General features: G+C 43.1%; 1 protein-coding gene and 1 long non-coding RNA gene across 5 annotated transcripts in view; one reads left to right on the top strand and one right to left on the bottom strand.

Moving 5' to 3' along the window:
* TMEM200A (transmembrane protein 200A) overlaps positions 1-20,566 on the bottom strand; it is a 205,724-nt gene that overhangs the window by 150,567 nt on the left and 34,591 nt on the right. The window lies entirely within an intron of this gene.
* Positions 15,626-20,566, top strand: part of LOC137503887 (uncharacterized) — a 38,903-nt gene continuing 33,962 nt past the window's right edge. For both annotated transcript variants that reach the window (XR_011019366.1, XR_011019365.1), the window contains exon 1: positions 15,626-16,046. This is a non-coding gene — a long non-coding RNA (uncharacterized lncRNA). The remainder of the gene's footprint in view (positions 16,047-20,566) is intronic.

Here is a 20,566-nt window from a genome sequence, read left to right as displayed (position 1 = left end):
TGTGCCCAGTATATGTAGTCAGGGGGTATATGTGCCCAGTATATGTAGTCAGGGGTATATGTGCCCAGTATATATAGTCAGGGGTATATGTGCCCAGTATATGTAGGCAGGGCAGGTGTATATGTCCCCAGTATATGTAGGCAGGGGTATATGTGCCCAGTATATGTAGTCGGGTATATGTACCCAGTATATGTAGTCAGGGGTATATGTGCCCAGTATATGTAGCCAGGGGTATATGTGCCCAGTATATGTAGTCAGGGGGTATATGTGCCCAGTATATGTAGCCAGGGGGTATATGTGCCCAGTATATGTAGCCAGGGGGTATTTGTGCCCAGTATATGTAGCCAGGGGGTATATGTGCCCAGTATATGTAGCCAGGGGGTATATGTGCCCATTATATGTAGTCAGGGGGTATATGTGCCCAGTATATGTAGTCAGGGGGTGAAGGGGCCCAGTATATGTAGTCAGGGAGTATATGTGCCCAGTATATGTAGCCAGGGGGTATATGTGCCCAGTATATGTAGTCAGGGGTATATGTGCCCAGTATATGTAGTCATGGGTATATGTGCCCAGTATATGTAGCCAGAGGTATATGTGCCCAGTATATGTAGCCAGGGGGTATATGTGCCCAGTATATGTAGGCAGGGGTATATGTGCCCAGTATATGTAGTCAGGGGGTATATGTGCCCAGTATATCTATCTAGCCAGGGGATATATGTGCCCAGTATATGTAGTCAGGGGTATATGTCCCCAGAATAAGTAGTCATGTGTCCCCCCCAGCATAAGGGGAGCAGCGGAGTGGAAGGAGAGCTGTGAGCAGCGGTGGGGGAGGGCGGACATCTCCCAGTCCCTCCCTCACCTTGGGGCTCTCCTTCCCTCGCTCTCCCCTCCAGAAGTAATGTGCGGGCAGCCGGCAGCGGGCGGGACTTACCTCTCCTCGTCGTCGGAACACCGGATCTGTGTGCCGCAAGTCTGGTCTGGACCAGACCAGACTTGAGGCACGCAGATCCAGTGTTCCGACGACGAGGAGAGGTAAGTCCCGCCCGCTGCCGGCTGCCCGCACATTACTTCTGGAGGGGAGAGTGAGGGAAGGAGAGCCACAAGGTGAGGGAGGGGGGGGGGGGAGATGTCCGCCCTCCCCCACCGCTGCTCACAGCTCTCCTTCCACTCCGCTGCTCCCCTCCACAAATGCCAGGGGGGGCGGCGTCCACCCTCGGGAAATAGTAAGTAGACGCTGTCCCCCCGCGTCCACGCCCCACTCGACCCCTGCCTGTCAGATGATCTTTGCAGAATGTTTGTTTACTGAGAGTTCTGTAGCCAATAGAAAATATACCTGGTCTCCCAGGACGTTCTGGGAGAGAATTTCACATAGCTAAACAGCACTGGCAGGGTGGGGGCTTTATACCAATACACAGCAAAATATAGCTACAGTAGGCATTTCTGATGCTGAAACAAGGAACATTAACATAAAAGTGGGTATCCTGAATAACTGACTGCATTCTGCTATATGTCACTATGTTTCCTCCTAACGAGAACAAGCAGAGGAGTCTGTACACTGTCCAAACAAGTCAAATTTAGGTGAACAAGTATCCTTCTGGACATGAAATGACCATAGTGTGGCTCTGTTTGTGCTTTGGCCTCCTGGACCAGTTCTAGGTGAAATGGGGACCTGGGGCAAAAAAATAACAAGGGGGCCCCCGACATGACACAGTATCTTCCACCCCAGTAATTCCCTGGCAGCCAGCCACAATGGTCTCCCCGCCAGTGCAGGCATCTCTCTCTCTCTCTCTCTTCCCCCCTTCCTCCCCAGCAGCATGCAGAATGGAGCACAGAAGAATAGATCATCAGCAATCTGTAGCGTGTCACCATAAATAGGAGGTCAGACAACAGTTAGCTATGCTTCCGAAGCCAGGGAAAAGCAGTTCATGTGTCTTTGGTGCAGGCTGTTGGGTTGTTTAATAACTGAGCAGGTGGTTAGGCATCCATACATAGAATCCACGTGTGTTGCACTGCTGACATGGATCGCTGTGTGAAGCCGTCGGGCAGCACTAGGCAAGAAATCAGTTGCTTTGGGTGTGCATCAAAGTGGTGGGTGCAGGCAGAGGGAGGAGGCACACAACTTCCAACTTCCATTGTAGACCGGGGCAAAGGCCACATGTCAGCTGGACATGTAACCGTAAGGTAAAGTATGTATCCTTGCCTCTATTTGATGCCTGCTGCCACCACCACCATATAGTCATGCCACAGTACGGCTGCGACCAGACAAATTTAATTTTTTAGAGGGGCAATGATGGGAGATGCTTGGAGGCCCCTACAGACACTGGGGTCTGGGGCAATTGTCCCCTTTGCCTTAATGGTAGCGCAGGCCCTGTTGGCCTCCACCCCATAAGCCAGCTTGTTGCTCAGCATTCCATGCTTTATGTCATTTACTACACAAATAAAATTCACTTTATTTGGACAGTGCTCGGACTCTGCTGGTCTCTCTAGTACGTTTTGTTTTCTTTAACCCTGAGCGTGTCTTACTTAATGTGCAGCAACAATTCCACAGTTAGAAGGGTGAGTGTAAAAGCATTGCATAAATACATCTCCCTTCATCTTTTGCATCTTAAGTTTTATAGAGGTGTAAGCCAATAGAATACACTTGTACTTCAGCAGTTCTTCAGTCTGGCACCACTTTCCTAACAAACCTGGCACTGTTTAATTAACACACTGTGATGAAACATCAACTTCTGGATAAAGAGACTGTTCTGTGAAAAAATAGGTTGTATATTCTCATAGAATTTTTTGTTTGTTCCTAAGATATAGGAAGTTCACATTTCAGTTATTTTCATATAAATAGTTTGCAAAAAGAAAAGCTATATTAATGTCTTCAGTTCTACACTTAACCACTTCCCAACCACAGTTTTTTTCCTTTAAAAACAGAGCAATTTTCACATCAAACTCCTCCCATTCATTCACCAATAACTTTATCATTACTTATCACATCAAAATAATCTATAGAATGTTATTTGCCACAAATTAGGCTTTCTTTGGGTGGTACTTTTTGCTAAGAATTATTTTATTTTATAAAATAAAAGCAGCGATCAGGAACAGTGAGGAAAATAAAGGAGTGCGCATATCTACTCCTCTGGTTGTTAAAGCGGAATGAAACCCAGCATTTCTTCTTTGCTCTAATAGATAATTTACAGCATATTATATACAACCAGCATTTTTTTTTACTAGCACAGCAATCAACACAGGACTTAGAAGTTTCTGCCAGCAAAGGTGGACGCATCTGAACTTTAGATAATGTTATCTTGTATTTAATTGTATCAAGTGAGGAATGTAAATAAACACTTCTCTGACACTGCAGGCTCTGCTGAACAAAGTCAGAGAATCAGAAAGCATTTCTGCTTACGTTAGAACATGAATAAAGCAGTTATAAATAAAATAAAAGTCAGCTCTCAGAGAAAAAAAGTGTACTTTGGGAACGTATAATTTCTAAATGAATAATAATACTTCTGCACAAAAGCAAATATGATAACCGTATGGCATATAAAAAGTAGGAAAACATGTTTTTATTGAATATTATGTCAGGGTTTTATACCGCTTTAAGTGACGTTTCCAAGGGTGTAAATATGCGTACCAGCAGTAGGGAAGGGGTTAATGTGTGTTAGACAATAAAGAAAGAAAGTTAAAGTACCTCTTAATGTGACCTTCTCTGAATTACACACAAACAAGAGTAGCAATGCTAAGGAGGGAAAATTAACGCTGGTGAATTATTCCAGTACAAAATTACTGCAGTCCATTTTGGAAGCTAAGATCCTAGTTATTTTATCACCACTAAAGTTTCAATCTGTTGCGAGTGTGTGTTTTGCGTGCAGAGGGTTAATTACGGTCCCCCTAAGTTATGGTCATATTTAAAGTGTAGCTCCATTTTCATTGGGATTTGAAAGCAATGTTCAATAGGCTTCATACATACCAAATAGTTTATATGTGTCACAACTACTGTCCAAATGCACATGGCATTTAACCTATGTTTACTCAGTAGTTTGCGGTATTTGATACTGTGCTTGTTAGTCTAGCTGCATTCCATTTACAAATGCTTGCAAATGCTGTGCAAATGCTCAGACCAAATGCAAGTGGCAGTTGTGATTCAGTACATAGTGGGTGTGGACCACTGATGTGCATACCCATACCTGGCATTACCTGAAAGAACTCTTCTCTGCCTAATTGTAAATGTTTCCTTTGCTTTCCTTACTATCATTGTATAGATGTCATCAGTACTTCAGCACATACTGTGTGTTTGAGTACATACAAACGAGGAGTCGGTTTTGCAATGTAAATAATAGGAGTAACATCCTTCTGATTTAAACCAGTGCAATAAAGTTATTTGTGTTTAGAGACATATTTTAAAGTATTCAAGCAACATAAGGGCTGGTTCAGATGGACGTTTGGAGGCGTCGCGTTCGTTGGCGTCGCGTTCGTGGGCTTTTAGCAGTGTTTGTGTTGCGTTTGGATGTGGTTGCGTTTTTTCTTCCCCTAGGGGGACATTAGCCGTCGCGGTTAACCGCCCCTGGAAGCTACATGTAGCTTCCAGGGGCTCCTTGAACGCCAGGGAAAAATCGGGACCCGAACGCCGTATTTGTGTAAACGCGCTTGAAAGCTTGGTACAAACGCTCCCATTCACTTGAATGGGAGCGTTTAACACCAAGCCCTGAACGCTGGCTGTAAACGCTCTGCAAGCGTCCGTCTGAACCAGCCCTTAGTCCACTAACAATTTAAGTTCAGGTACTAGGTTACAATTCGGTCTATTGGAGGGAGGGGCTAGCAATAAAACAGCAGTAATGAGTGTTACATTTGAAAGAGAGGAAAGGTTAATGATCATAGTAAAAATTTGGTTAGGACTGGTTTTCAGTTGCTGTCAGTAATAACTGAACGGACAACTGATGTGCAGCCCAGGTGAAGGAAATGTCCATGTTTCCCTGAGGGCCTGATCCCACTAACGCAGTTGTGTCTACTTCTGTCCACTTTTCAGCATCTGTAACATTGATGTATAACTGAAAAGTGGACACATCTGCGTCAGTGGGCTCAGGACCTTAGTCCACATCTACGCATTTTAACTGAAAGCTTTCTCACAATGCACTGCTAAAGGACAACTGATCAGTTAAATGGAACTGTTTTCAGTATTCAGAGTGGGGAGGTGGGGTGATATTAAAGATTTAAGTATTTTGGGGAACCCTTGAACTATAAGGGACATTGGGAGAGATAGTCGGAATCCAAATGAATGGATATACAGCAGCCTTTTAATTGAAATGTATGCATCCCATCTATTTATACAATCTATGGGTTACACACAAAAACATTGTTTTATCACTCATAGCTAAGGTTACTAAAATTAAGTTAAAGTGGAACTAAACTCAGAACTTCCTCTCTGCTCTAAAGGATTAACCATGGGTAAAGCATGAGAAACTTTATGGAAAAAAAATATATTTCTTTCAATTTCTGGAAAGTCTGGGGAAAAAAATCCTGAGACTTTAAAGCAAACCTGAGCCGAAGGGAAAAACATTGAAAAAAAATATTTTGCCTGATCCAAGAGCGGCAAGGGTGGCTGGTAGCTGGATCTGGTAGTGTCCTTTATAGCTGCTTCCCGCCGCTCCTGAACCAAGTTCTCCTTCAGTTTCAGTTCTGAAGGAGATCACAAGGCAGCCAGCTCGCCTATCTGCTTCTCATCACAGAGCAGAGAGGAATGGGAGATGCAAGGGGGGCAGGATAGAGGTGGGAAGAAGCGCATATAGGCTGGGAAGTGGCTCGGAGGGGTGGGATAGAGGCAGGGGAGAGGCGCATAGAGGTGAGGCTCGGAGAGGAGGGGGTGTTTTGCAGGAGTGCCTCTCCTGCAAGGGATGCTCCTTCCCATAGTAGTCTACCGACAATCTGTTGTCAGCAATTTTGGGGGGTCACAGCAGAAGGAAGAACATGTCTCTGTGTCCCATTTGTATATAAAAAAAAAAAATCCTGCCTTGGATACACTTTAAAGGGGGACTATGGCGAAAATTAGTCTAGTGGGATAACCCTGTTAGTATTTACCTAATATTAGAAGCATCAAATAATTAGTGTTTTTAAATGTCTGCTTGAGAGGTTTTAGACAGCATATGCAGTAATCCTGCCTGTTGTCCGCTTCTGCTGACTCGGGCTCCATTGTAATAGCTGATTTCTCCTCTCATGTCTCTCAGCTGAAGGGGGGTCAGCGAGTGCTGTGGAATATCGTAGATAAACAAATAAGCAAGATAGATGACTTAGTTCCTTCTGTGTCCAGTGCTATGATGTTCCCCAGCACTCCCTGTTTAGTCCACATATCCCATAGAGCTTGAGAATGGAGAAAGTAGAGCATAAATCAGTTGTAACAGCACTGAGACTGGGGAGTACGTAGCATAGCTTGAGAAAATGATGGGCTGTATCTTTGCATATGCTGTCAAAAAACCTTTCAAGCCCACATTTTAAAAAAAAGCTAAGTAACTGAAGCTCCTAGTATTAGCCAGGTTACCCTAATAGCCTAATTTTTGCCATGACGCCCCTTTACTCTGGATATACTTTTGCAGGGGGCATTTAAATCTCAGTGTTTATGTAAGAGGAGACAGCAATCAGAGATCCTGGCAAAGCTCTTGCAGTCTCTATTCACAGCTACTGATAAGACAGTGTGATCTGCCTAAACAAAAAAATAAGTAACAGCAGCAGTGAATATTAAGCAGCTATATGCAATGAAGACTTTTCATTCTGAGTTGCGCAAGAGTTTGGGTCCACTTTAAAGCAAACCTGAAGTGAAGACACTAACTTTAGGTTAGATACATACCAAAGTAGAGGGAAGGCTATGGATACCATAGAGCCCTCCCAGCCTTCAGTTCATCCTCTCATTACGGCGACACCCCCTATTGAAGTTCTGGGTCTTCTGCCTTCAACAGCTGCCGTCAGAAGTATTTGCATCCCTGGAATGAATTTGCAGCCCTGAATATTTTCGAAGGCGGCCTGAAGAGTGCCAAAGAGCTATTTGACCTAGCAGGTCTAACAACTTCAACGAGGGATGGCACAGGAAGAACAGGAGAGACTGAGGATTGTGAAGGCTCTATAGTACCCACAGCCTTACCTCTACATAGGTATGTACCTACCCTAAATGAGTTTTCTCACTTCAGGTTCCCTTTATCCTCTTTCACATATGTATCTAAAAGCATTAGAAAGGCTGCCAGCCCATTTGCTTTAATCTTTAGTTTTTGTTTTTTTTCAGCTTGGCACTGCCTATCTACTTTAAATAGTGTAGGCCTATCTGATTATCCTGAAAGCCATAATATTTATATAGTACAAGCACTATACGTTAATCCTTTAACATAGCTACCAGGATGGATCTAAGCACTAAATGCGGCAGCTAACGCGTTCTCTAATAGGCATTCAGGGGACTATAATGTGACAAGACCCACGGCCAGAATGTAGCAGGTATTTCCTCTGTCTGGCATATATAAATATTGCTTTTAACATAAATCATATCAACATTTAAACAATGAGAAGATTTTACATTCCACATACAAATATAATAACCCAGCAAAGAATGATCAGAGCAGCCAATGTATATAATATAGTTAACAAAGTGAGGAAAACATTAATGTTTTGACTGTCTAAGCAGTTAGAACTGTTCCGATAGTGGATCTGGCTTCCCCATGAACCATGATTTATGTTAATGCAAATATAAGCTTTTAAAACTGCAATGAATTAAACTGAAATTGATATGGAACTATTCACTCTGTGGAAGCTTTTACATCTCTTTATTTAGCAATCAACAATTGGAATAATTTAACTGCTGTCACAATTGTACTGTCACATTTACTAGTGGCTGTAACCATTAAAATAACATCTAGGAACGGATACATTACATACAATAGACTTGTTGGTTAAGGAGCCAGTGCTCTTCTCCTCATTAGCTTACCTGTCCCTGCCATCTACTTAAAATGACCCTGTAGTGATGGGATATGGAGCATGCGAAGGCTGGCATATTCATTTCATTTTAAAGAATAATATACGGTTCTTAAATCTATGTTACTAAGGCTAGGTTCATACTAGCCTCAGGGGAAAAAATGAAAGCCATATGTTGGTTACAATGGGTTGCTTGAAAAACCAAGTTGCAAAAGCACTTCGTGGTTCAAAAATCACGTCTCAGTTCTACAGGGTCATTCTTTTACACAGAAATTCATACAGCCATGGAAGGATAGGTTGTATTCTGAAGGCAGGCTAAACTCTATTATGATAACAATTATAAACAAGTCTAAAATGGCCATTTGTAAGAAGATCATTCCCAGCTTTGTGAATGTTTGTAAACGACAGACTTTCAGGTCACTTGAATAGTCTCAAGTTAATCTCTTCCATACCGCGTTGGTTGAAATCTACATCCTGCAGGAGGGTGTGCAGCTTTGACAGGATGTAGATTTCATCTTCCCCGCCGTCCGCTCCAACCACTACCACAGATCTCGCTGCCCTGCACCCGCCACAGTCCATCTATCTAACGGCAGAGCTCTGTGAGCAAGTCAGGAGCTGCTTTCATTGGCTCCTGATCACGTGATCACTGTGAGCCAATCACATTGGCTCACATTGATGGAAAGGGTCAGGAGCTAATGAAAGCAGCTCCTGACCAGTGCACAGAGCTCCGCTATCATAGCGACAGTAGAGTGAGGGGCCTGTAGTGAGGGGAGAGCATTGTGATTTGGGAGAGTGGCGGGAATGTGCGCGATTTTTCAGTAAGTGCCATTTTGTTGTACCAGCAGTGTCTGGTCCTTAAAGGGCCGAAGACTGCTGGTACGCAAGGGGTTAAGTATGTGTGGGACATCACCAACAAGCCATTATTCTATTTAAATGGCAGTTAATTGATATTTCATAATTGGAGGATTTTTAAGTCCTGGAAAGATATTCTGAAAAGAGCCATCCAGCTTCTCATTAATTCAATTGTAAACAAAATTAAATAATGCACCAGTGTAAATTTATTCCATACTCTTTATTGATTTTAAATAAGATTTTTGCTTCATTTTTTTTATGGTTTTATTGAACATTTTTGAGAACTGGTGTAGTCATTGACTATTTCTATAATTACTTGAAAGGGGACATGTGGTGTAGTTTTCAGCAGAACTGTGCTATTGATACTACATCCTGCACAAAAAAATGTATTTTCACTCTGTAGTCCCTTTTTGTGGCCCTATCCAGTTTTTGGACTTGTAAATTCCCAGCTGCGTTGCTATTAATATTATTATAGTCATTATAGGTCATTGCACACTAATTGTGTCTCTGTACAACAAACTGATTTGTAATTGTTATTTACCTTTGTACTATTGCTTACCTTGCCAAAACAAATGACTATATTAATCTGAGTTGATGCAGGATTATGCAAATTATGTATGCAACTTTATGTGGTTTGAAAATTGACCAATCCAATTCCACCTCGGCAGGATTTGATTGGGTCATTTTCAAGCTGCATACATTTGCATCCATCATTTACATAATTCTGTCTGAACCCAGAATGATTTGCATCTCCTTGTCCAACCCTACTCATCCCTTTGTAATCATTTGCCATGTTAAATGATCAATATAGTCAATTCCAAATTTAACTGATCTAGCAGTGTGAATGATCTATTTCTCGATTATATAATATTACCCCTAAGAGTAACCTCTTACGCCTAACAAATGCGGGAATATCCAACATGTTTTCTAAACCTTTTAACTACCCGGCGACCACACCTCGCCAATGGGCATGGCCGCGATGGCAGCCCCAGGACCGCCTAACACCAATTGGCGTCAGGTCCTGGGGCCAGCTAATGCAGGAGATTGCGCGCAGGCTGCGCGCGCATCTCATGCTCGGGGGCGGAGCTCCGTCCTGCCTTCAGTCTACGAGAGGCAATTGCAAAACCATCGTCTTTACACAGAGTACAGCGCTGTGTGACACGGCTGTCCCCCTGGGGGACAAGAGAGCGATTGGCTCTCATAGGCAGAAGCCTATGACAGCTGATCACCAGGATTAGCTGGCTGCGGGGAGGGAGGGGTTTGTATACAGAAAAAAAAGAGTAACAGTAAAAAATAGAAATAAAAAATGAACATAAATATTTATTTAAAACAAAATAAACAACTGGGGGGCGATCAGACCCTACCAACAGAGAGCTCTGTTGGTGGGGAGAAAAGGTGGGGGGATCACTAGTGTGCTGTTTAGTGCGGCCCTGCAGCTTGGCCCTAAAGCTGCAGTGGCCAATTGAACAAAAAACAGCCTGGTCTTTAGGGGGTTTAGCACTGTGTTCCTCAAGAGGTTATCTCTCAGCTGTAATCAAAACTTCCTAAGTTTATTTGAGGAACATTGCAAAATTAAACATCTCTTCTCCCAGAGGTTCTTCCAACCCTATTTCGTGTCTTCATCACATCACGGATGGACTACTGCAATGCCCCCAATACAGGCCTCCCAAACAAGGACCTGTACTGAATGCTGTTGCCAGATTACTAATAAACTAGCCTCACCACTGTCCCATTACATTGATTCTTCACTCACTGCACTGGCTACCTGTAAAATGGAGCATACTCTTCAAGACTGGACTGCTGACCTTCAAATCCCTGCACAGTTTGGGCTCTGGTTATACGATGGACTTGCTGAAACTGCACCACACCCCTCACAACCCCAGATCAGCAGGATCCATAAACTTGGTCACTCACAGAGTGCACCTTAAAACCTTTGGAACCAGAGCTTTCTGTCATACTACTCCTACCCTTTGGAATTCCCTACCACACCCAGTAAAGACAGCCCCATCCCTGGAGCTATTCCAATCCAGACTGAAAAGCCACCTGTATTGCCTGGTATTTGCAGACATATACAATTCTTCCTCTGTAATACAATTTACCAATCAACCAATTACTGGTCTGAGTCATGCATATGCACTTTGAGTCTTATGGGAGAAAAGTGCTTTACAAATGTTATTTGTTGTTGTTTTCTCTAGTCTAAGGAATAGGTTCTATTTATAGAAGCACCATTAGGTCCTCTGTATGAAGCCATGATCTTTCCACTGTAAAGTCTACAGACACAGACAAAGATTTTCCTGATCCCATTTAACCTGACTGAATCCAGAAGTGTTCTGGACTGAGATCTTTTGTGTTGAGTGTTTGCAGGGAAATCATTCATTTGCATGTCACAGGGTCTTACACACAGGTTTTCTGTAAAGGAAGTAGACTTTGTAAAGCTGAATATTATCTATTTAATCATTTTCTCACAGTTATCAGAATAGAGTTTGGCTATTTAAACATATATGCTCTTTAGAAATAAACTACTCTGTTCGGGAAATAAAATAAATCCCAGTGCAGTGGTGCATGAAATCATTCTGCAGCACAAAGTGGAACCTAACAAGGTGTAAATGTATTTATGTCACAGAAACAGTACTGTCAGCCTGTGGGCTACCAGGATGAATATACCATATAAGAAGATTATCTTAAAGGGTTGGGTATAATTACCAGTGTCACTCAACCTCAGTTGCCAAACTGCATAGACATACTAATCTGGTGCCATGATGATTTCCTTTGACTATGCATATACTTTTAAACCTGCTGATGGAATATGAATAATTCAAATATACGTTTAATGCTCAAATACTTAATGGTAATGAACTGCAGTTATAATAAAGTGAAATATATCTTTGCTAATAATATATAAAATATATGTATATGTAGGGGGGGCGTGGCCAACACGGCGAGCTGAGTGGACGTCTTTTTCAGAGCTCCGCTGCCCGGCATATCCCTACTGGAGCCTTGACGGACTACAGACCCCAAAAATCCCTCATAATACTGCTGGGGAACACCCAAAAAGCTGAGGCGACACACTGGAGTCGTATTGCTTACCTCCTGAGGGAGAAAACCTCGCCGGATCATCATCTGTAATTGGCTTTACCCCAGAATTGTGGGGAACTTTATTTTCTGCTCTATTTCAATATGTAAAATGAATAAAAAGATAAATGATGACAACAAGAAAATGCCACAAAAGGTTTACAATTCTGGCTTAAGTTTGACTACATAAAGAATATTTATTTACTGCATATTATTATTTATTAGGTATAAGTCATTCTGAGAACTTGGCTTCTGCAACGTGAGTTGATTTCTTTACTGCAGCGCTAAATAAGCTGCAAGTTAAACAAGGTGAAACTATACAAAAATAGGTTTAAAAATACTTTCGGAACAGAATAACTGAGTAAACCAGTGTATTAAAAACACTATGTATTCCCTTTAATTCAATCCCCAAAAATGAGGCTACATGTATTTACTCAAAAGGATGTTATAATTGCTACACTGAAAATAATAGCAGTGATTCCCATATTCTTTACCAGATATATTTTTTGTATTACTAGCATCATGTATCAAATTAAATGTAAACAACAAAAAAGCATAATAAACACACAAAATGCAGGCATATACAGTATATTATGAGCACTGAAATGGCATTGGCATTGGCAACACCTACAAGTGATGTGTGAATAAATATATTGCTGCAGTATCTTCATCTAATCAATTATTAAGAACTAATTGCTAATGCATTTGTAATTTTATATTTAATTTGTGTTCATTATAAACATTTTGTTATCCTTGGTACAGTAAATGAAAACATGAAAGTTCATCTTGCTAACATAATTGTGTGTGGAGCTGAAATTTTGGAAATACTGTAACTAAGATGGGCTGAATTCTTGGCATATCTAAGCTGAATAGGTTGAACCACAAGAAAACACATGACAGAAAACTGCTAAAACGTCTGCTCAGAAGAGCTACAGCAAAATTAATGGCTTCAGAGTGAATCAAATCTGTTTTCCGATGACTAATTCTTGCTTAGCTAGAACAGAACAGGGATACCTGAAGAACACATTTTTTTTCTGACTATAAAGTCAGATAACAAAACCATACAGAAATTGCTGGACATGCCATAAAGTATAGTAAACCCTATAACAATACAAATTATAAATAACTATAAAATGACCATTAGCAGATAGTTCCAAACACTTGGGTGTTTGTTCTCCCTGTGTTTGCATGGGTTACTTCCCACATCCCAAAAACATACTAGTAGGTTACACGACTTCCTCCCAAAGTGTCATCTTTAGACTAGGGTGGAGATATTAAACTATGACAGGGATATTAAACTCTGAGCCTCCCTGAGGGAGACAGTTCATAACATGAATTATTCAGTGTACTCTGCAAAGACGCAGTGGAAAATGTCAGTGCTTTATAAATGAATAATAATAATAAAAAAATTAATTCTCCTGATCTATTAGCATAGTCCGAAGTGAAGCATAGTCAAGAAGTGAAGGACCTAACGGATGCCTATGAAAATACCAAAATCAAACTTTAGTGTTAGTCATATAGGCTTTCTGCATGACTAGTAACCTACCACCTTATTCTGTAGGCATGAGTCGATATGTATTTATTTTGTTAACCTCTATTTTCAAAACCTTAGCCTGAATTCCTCTAACAATACTTCTCTAACCTGAAAGTTTGTTAACCTTTATTCTTCTAATATATGCCTAGAGGGACAGCTGAAATCTAGTCCCCGGTAAACAAAGTATTCAAGGCAAAGCGACGTGTCTGCTGTCTACCAGATGAAGGACAATTTCACTAAGAACCTATTGATAACAGATGAAAAATACTGTACAATTACTAGGGGTTGTTAGTATTACTAATTGGTGAAAATATTAAGGGAAAAAATGTAATTCTATAAATCTTCTTAAAGAGAATCTGTACTCTACAATTTTTACAGCAAAAAGCATACCATTCTATTCATAATGTTCTCCTGGGCCCCTCTGTGCTGTTTCTGCCACTCTCTGCTACAATCCTGGCTTGTAATTGCCAGTTTTAGGCAGTGTTTACAAACAAACTAACCAGCCTGTGATAGGCTCACATAAGCAGAGTGTGTGAGTCATTCATAGCCTGCAGGGGGCCTGGAGGGGGTGTGCATAGCTTCTGCCAATGACAAGCAGTGCAGCACATTCCACGCATTCCAGCCTCTGCGGACAGAGCCAACAGAAGAGAGAAGATTAGATCATATAACAGAGATAACACAGCTACTGTGCAATTAGGAAAGGCTGCAGTAAGCCAGAGCACATTAGAACAGGCAAAGGAACTTATAGGATAGAAGAACTAAGGCTGAACATTTTGTTACAGAGTCTCTTTAAGTAATTAAGTATTTTCATGTAATTCCAGGCAAATAGGAAAACAGAATTAGGTGAGTAGACAGCTCTGTCAACTAATAATTTTCCATATAGTCCAGGGTCGGGTATACTTTAAACAATGCAGCTGAGCTTACATAGTGTTATGTAGCCTAGTCTATGACTAAAACAGAACTAGTGAAATTTGCAAACGAGATAAACATAGAACTAGTGAAATAGTTGCTAGATATAGCTACAGATAAACAGTTAAAAATGCACAGCTAACCTTCTGCATGCACAATACACCATAATATAGTAAAAACAATTCCATCTGCAATACACTGTTCTAGCTTTCCCTGAATTCGATGCAGGCCTATCCCTGTGTCTCTATCTCTCTCTATGTCCTAACAGCATGATATTGCAAGACAGAATGAGAAACAGGCCACCGGTGTGATCTTTTAGGACTGGTTGCTGGGGCAAAGGGTGCATTGTGGGAAGGAATCAATTGGCTGAACAGAGGGAGTTTTTCACATTTCTTGCTCGACCATCCACTGGTCTGCACTTCCTTGTTGTTGCCTAAGCCAGATACACGGTGAACTTGACTAATTTGTGAGAATCTTACTAAATGAGATTGGATGAGTTTCACTTTAACTCATACCCCCTCCTCATGTTTTTCTGCAATTCTATTCTGTACATTCTCTCTCTAAGTGCCACATGCAGATTATGTAGAATGTCCATCTCTAATCTCTTGTAATATGTAAGCTAGTTTAGGATGTTTAACGTGACAGTATGTGTTCACAGTTGAGAAAGGAACCATTTTGCAATCATCATTTCTTCTTTCACAGGGCTTTTATTTATTTTCTTGAACTGCTCATATACAGTTCAAGAAAAAAGTAACCTAATCTGAAGAATATAAGTGACACATTCTATTCTAGTTTTATATCTGTACTTCAGCTGTATGAGATTACCCAGAGGACATTGAAAGGCTCCTAATCATTTCTCTATCAAGGGAATCCTCAGGATAGAAAAAGCACTGCAAATGTATAGACAGAAGTTTTTACAATCCCAGATGTGTCAAACTCTCTTCGTAGAATGTGAATTTTCTGTAGAAACAACAGAACTGTTTAATCTACCTGTATCCTTTATTATCCCTCAGATTCTAATGTCCCTGCCACAGTTTACAGCTAATTAATTGAGTGCCAATAATGCACCAGTTTGTTCTGAGAATATGGAAGATAAATAGAGCCTCTAAGGCATTCCACCCAAAAATGGGTCAAAGAAAACCCATGCAGATAATGTCCTGGCTGCAATCTGAACCTGGGACTCTAGCCAAGAGAGCTGACTTGAAGCAGGGTTGCCAATTGCTTGTCTTTAGACTGTGACAGTCCATCAAAAACAAGACACAGTTGGGCTGCCCGTACTTGATTACAATGTACTGCAAGTCTGACTGCTGTGTAGCCACTGCTTACACAGAGTGAGTAAACATCTCACCACCTTATCAGATCTGTGAAGGAGGGTGGCAGCAGCAGAAGTGTTCCAGCTCCCTCTCTTTCTGACCCATCAAGCTGGAGAAGCAGCAACAGGCATGGAGGAGGAGAAAGGCTTAGTCAAGAACAAGGAAGTGCTGACCACTGGATGGTCGGGCAGGAAATGTGAAAAACTCCCTCTGCTTAGCCAATAACTTCTTCCCCCAGTGCACCCCTTGTCTTGTGCATGCACAGTATGGATGTGCCCATCTTCGGGAAGCACTTGGGGATGCAAGTGCTTCTGAAGCCTGCAGAGGAATACAGAAGGTGTGCAAATTCAATGGGGGCAGCGGTGGAATGACGGGACGGAGCAGGACCGGGAAGGCTCTAAGGGATCCAGTGCTTTTCCTCTACATAGGTGAGCCTCTAACCTGATGTGAGTTTCCTCCCTTCAGGTTTACTTTAACCTTCCTGGCGGTAAGCCCGAGCTGAGCTCGGGCTATGCCGCCGGAAGGCACCGCTCAGGCCCCGCTGGGCCGATTTGCATAATTTTTTTTTCCTGCACGCAGCTAGCACCTTGCTAGCTGCGTGCAGTGCCCGATCGCCGCTATCCGTCGCGCCGCAGCCGCCCCCCCCCAGACCCCGTGCGCTGCCTGGCCAATCAGTGCCAGGCAGCTCTATGGGGTGGATCGGAATCCCCTATGACGTCACGATGTCGTTGACGTCGGTGACGTCATCCCGCCCCGTCGCCATGGCGACGGGGGAAGCCCTCCAGGAGATCCCGTTCTTTGAACGGGATCTCCTGATCGCCGATCGCCGGCGGCGATCGGAGGGGCTGGGGGGATGCCGCTGAGCAGCGGCTATCATGTAGCGAGACTTTGTCTCGCTACATGAAAAAAAAAAAATTTAAAAAAAAAAGATTTGCTGCCCCCTGGCGATTTTTTAGCAAACCGCCAGGAGGATTAAACACCATGACAACCCAATATTCTTATTACATATATATTCATATATAGAAATTTCAACTTAACTTGGGTCATGACAGATCAGTGTTTCTAAAAATCTACTCTACATATTAATCATTAAATATTAAAAAGTGGACCAGTCAGTTACATATTCAGAAATCTAAGCACTACACTGCTCTCTCTAATGCCTATCAATCATTCCCAATGTTTTGGTGGATTCTTTATCATCAGTACTAAAACCAAACCTGCTACTTATGGCATGCAGACAGAGTAAAGTCAATATACTTGCTACTAGTAAAAGAAAGGAAAAAAACACAATTGAGAGCCCCCCAATGGTGTATTATTGATGATAAAGGAATGCCAAGGTAGCAGCAATTAGAAATATACTCAGAAGTATGGGTTGTCGGGTTCAGGCAACCACTTAAAGCACTTATGGGGATATTAGGCCTGTCTCCACTCAGGCTAAAAAGTCGCTCTCTGTAGAAGAAAAGAAGGGGTGTTCACCCATCCACCAGGTGGATAACAATAATTGCAATGGAAAGAGAGGCGCCAGCAGAGTAAAAATTGATCATAGGTAAAAACAGATAAAAGTTGGGGGGCAAGGGTGGACTTACCTCCCCAAAACCAAACACAACCACTATTTATGGTGTAAACAATTCGTACTCCAGAACAAATGCAACCCGTTTTGCTGGTCTCTAGCCCGCTTCCTCAGGCAATAATAAAGATAGGAGTAACTCAGAAGCTGTGTAGCCAAGTACAGCACCTCTGACAGAGGCACTGTACTTGACTACACAACTTCTGAGTTACTCCTACCCTTATTATTGCCTGAGGAAGCGGGCTAGAGACCCACAAAACGCGTTGCATTTGTTCTGGAGTACGAATTAAATCTTGCTTAAACCATAAATAATGTTTGTGTTTAGTTTTGGGGAGGTAAGTCCACCCTTGCCCCCCAACTTTTATCTGTTTTTACCTATGATCAATTTTTACTCTGCTGATGCCTCTCTTTCCATTGCAATACTTACTACTAGAGATGGCTAATGAAAAGCAAATAATCTCAGCTTTCATGCAAAATTGTATGCAAATTGTGACACCCCTCAGAAGTACTGCAGTCAGAATGGTTTGCTCACAACAGAGTCTGCTGTAAAGTTGCTTTAAAGTAGACCTCAGGTGAGGATTGCATACCTGGTTAATCTCTTAAGTCTCATCTACACGAGGCCATCCGGCGGCTCGATTAGCTGCCGGATCGCCTCTTCCGGATCCCCGCGCGTGCCCACCGCGTCCCCGCTCGCCGCGCATGAGTTGGATTCGATCCGCCCTTGTCCCCGCCCAGCGCCGCTTATCTTCCACTCGATTCCTTGCTATTGTCCCCTCATGGGGAACGAGCAGGGAATCGGCGGTGGCAAGATCCGACCTGTCGGTGTAACGATCGGTGAAGCACAGAGAGGTCTGATTACCGGTGATCTGCAGTATCACGGGGAATACAGACGTATACCAGATTATAAGTGATCTGCAGTATCACCGATAATCCGATATACAAGCTAACCTCTGTTCACCTGAGTAGAGTGTAGTGTTTTGGTGTAACAGTAACACTTTGAGGACAAGGCTCAGCGCAGTCAGAAGTACAACGCAGATTCCTTCCGCAGACCTGAGCTCTCCAAGATGGGAGGAGTCAGACCGACAGTAGGAAGGATTGTCTGAAAGTGACACTCAGGAGGAGGTGCCACTGACAGGACGGGGAACCGCCTCCAATAGTGAGGTCGGTTCTCGGGGTCGGACAAACCAGGTCGTACACACACGGACAGATAAAGTACAAGATCAGGAGACAGAGGCGGGGTCTAGGTACAGGCAGAGTTCGGCAACGGGGTATCAGATATATCGAGGTACAAAATCAGGAGACAGAAGCAGAGTCAAGGAACGAGCCAGGGTTCGGCAACAGAGTATCAGAAATATCGAGGTACAAGATCAGAGTTCAGGAGGATAGTCGAGCAGGCAATAGGTCATAACAGATAATCACAATCAAACTAGTACTTTAGCTATCAACAGAATCTAGCTAAGTGTAGGATTACAGCTCCAGCTGGTCCCGGCACACTTGCGTATCTGACTACGGATCTGGGTGCTCCCACATATGTGATTGCAACACCAGACACCCGAGGAATGACCAGCCAGCAGTATATATACACATATCCCTCTCCAGCACCTCCCACAGTGCTGGACCAATGAGAGGTGAAGCCAGAGTCAGTTAACCAGCCTGGTCAGCTGACTACCTCTGGCTGTCATATAAACCCTGCCTGAGTGCGCGCGCGCGCGTCACTCTAAATCTAGAGGGACTACATGTCCCAGCCACACCAGCCCCGCTCTGCGGTACCTCCGCAGCGGGGGTATGCGCGCTAACCGTCGCGTCCAACGCGGCGGTCTCCCCGCGCTCCGCACAACCTTGCACGGAGACAGCCGCCTCATGCTGAGAGGAGGCGGCTGCCTCTCCGTGTGTGTGGCCACTGTGCACGGAAAGAGCCGCCCACCGCTGGCTCATGGCGACGGCTCTTCCGCGGTTTCTCACAGTCGGATCTTATCAATCGAGCCGCATCAGCGGCTCGATTGATAAGTAACATCGCCTCGTGTAGATGAGGCTTAAGGAAGTTATGCATACCTGGTTAATCTCTAAGATCTGTAGATACTTAATGGCCATTGTTGTAGCACAAAGGTGCATACCTTGCCTACTCTGTGTGTCCTCTTTGAACCTGGTCCCCTTACAGCTGTGTTTAGCAGTTACCACCAATGGGTGCGTACTGGGCATGCAGGGTTACTGATGTTTCCTAACCTTGTGCCAAGGGCACTCTTGGCCGCAGCTGCTCTGTAGTACAGCCATCCAGGAGCGCAATTCACACGGGCCTGCAGTGTGGACAGCTCATGCCCCACATTACTACTGGAACCATGCAAAGCTGCAAACAAGGGCTACACTACATCAGCACAATAAGGGAGCAGTGTCTGAGGACCTTAGAGATTAAGATATGCATAACTTTTTAATTTGTACACACCAAGTACAATTTAATGCCATTCTCTAAAAAAGTGTCCTATGTACCTGACATGGAAGTAGGTTGGTGCGTGGCTCTGCTGTGACATATGCACCTGACAGGCCCATTTAATCCTTTGTCTTATTATGATGTATTTTTCAGGAATAACAACTGTATATTTACTCCTGCAGTCTTAAGGTTTGTATAGCAACATGATGATTGTCCCCAGTACAGATTGTTTATGGTAAGGCAACAATGATAGGTCTGCACCAGTGTTCCCAACTGACTACCTTGCTTGCAGAGTAGAGCTCAGCTGAAATAGGCAAATAAAGTCAGTCACTACAGCAATCCCTCTGCTAAACACAAAAGGAAGCTGCTTCTGCACATGCATGGATGAGTGCGAGCACCCGTGTGCACGTGTGCAAACATCATTGGACGGATACTGCACATGCGCAGAAGTGCAGATGGGTCAGCGATCTTTACAGGCAGCCAGCAAGACACCAGGGAGGACTGGAGCTGCAGCGAGGGACCCAAATGACTTCTGGGGGCTGTAATAAGCCCCAGGTAAGTAAAATAGATTTATTGTTTTGAATTGGAAGTCTTTTTAAGACCAACCTGTGACCTGAAACATGTTAGCTTTCTTTGGCTATTGGAATTGGTATTGAATGTAGTAGGAAGATTGGCATATTGGTGAACAGTGCATCTTTCTACAAGCATCCCCTTGGCACTGGAAGATTCACTGTTTATTTTTCTTCTGCATCTCTCCCCCATAGTAATGAACGTGTATATTCTTCATGCAAGTCCTGTTCCTACGCACATCCTTTGTGCTGGTTTTCAGATTGTGCTTTACACATCCTACAACTGTCTGATGTTTGTACCTCGTTTTAAACAAGAAATAAAAGTAATAAGGTAATAAAACAAGAAGCAGCTGTTCCCCCGATTAAAAATTGTGTTGTCCTAGGCTT

Source organism: Hyperolius riggenbachi, chromosome 4 (assembly GCF_040937935.1).
Source record: "Hyperolius riggenbachi isolate aHypRig1 chromosome 4, aHypRig1.pri, whole genome shotgun sequence".
NCBI classification, from domain to species: domain Eukaryota; kingdom Metazoa; phylum Chordata; class Amphibia; order Anura; family Hyperoliidae; genus Hyperolius; species Hyperolius riggenbachi.
This window is presented reverse-complemented; position numbering and strand designations above follow the sequence as displayed.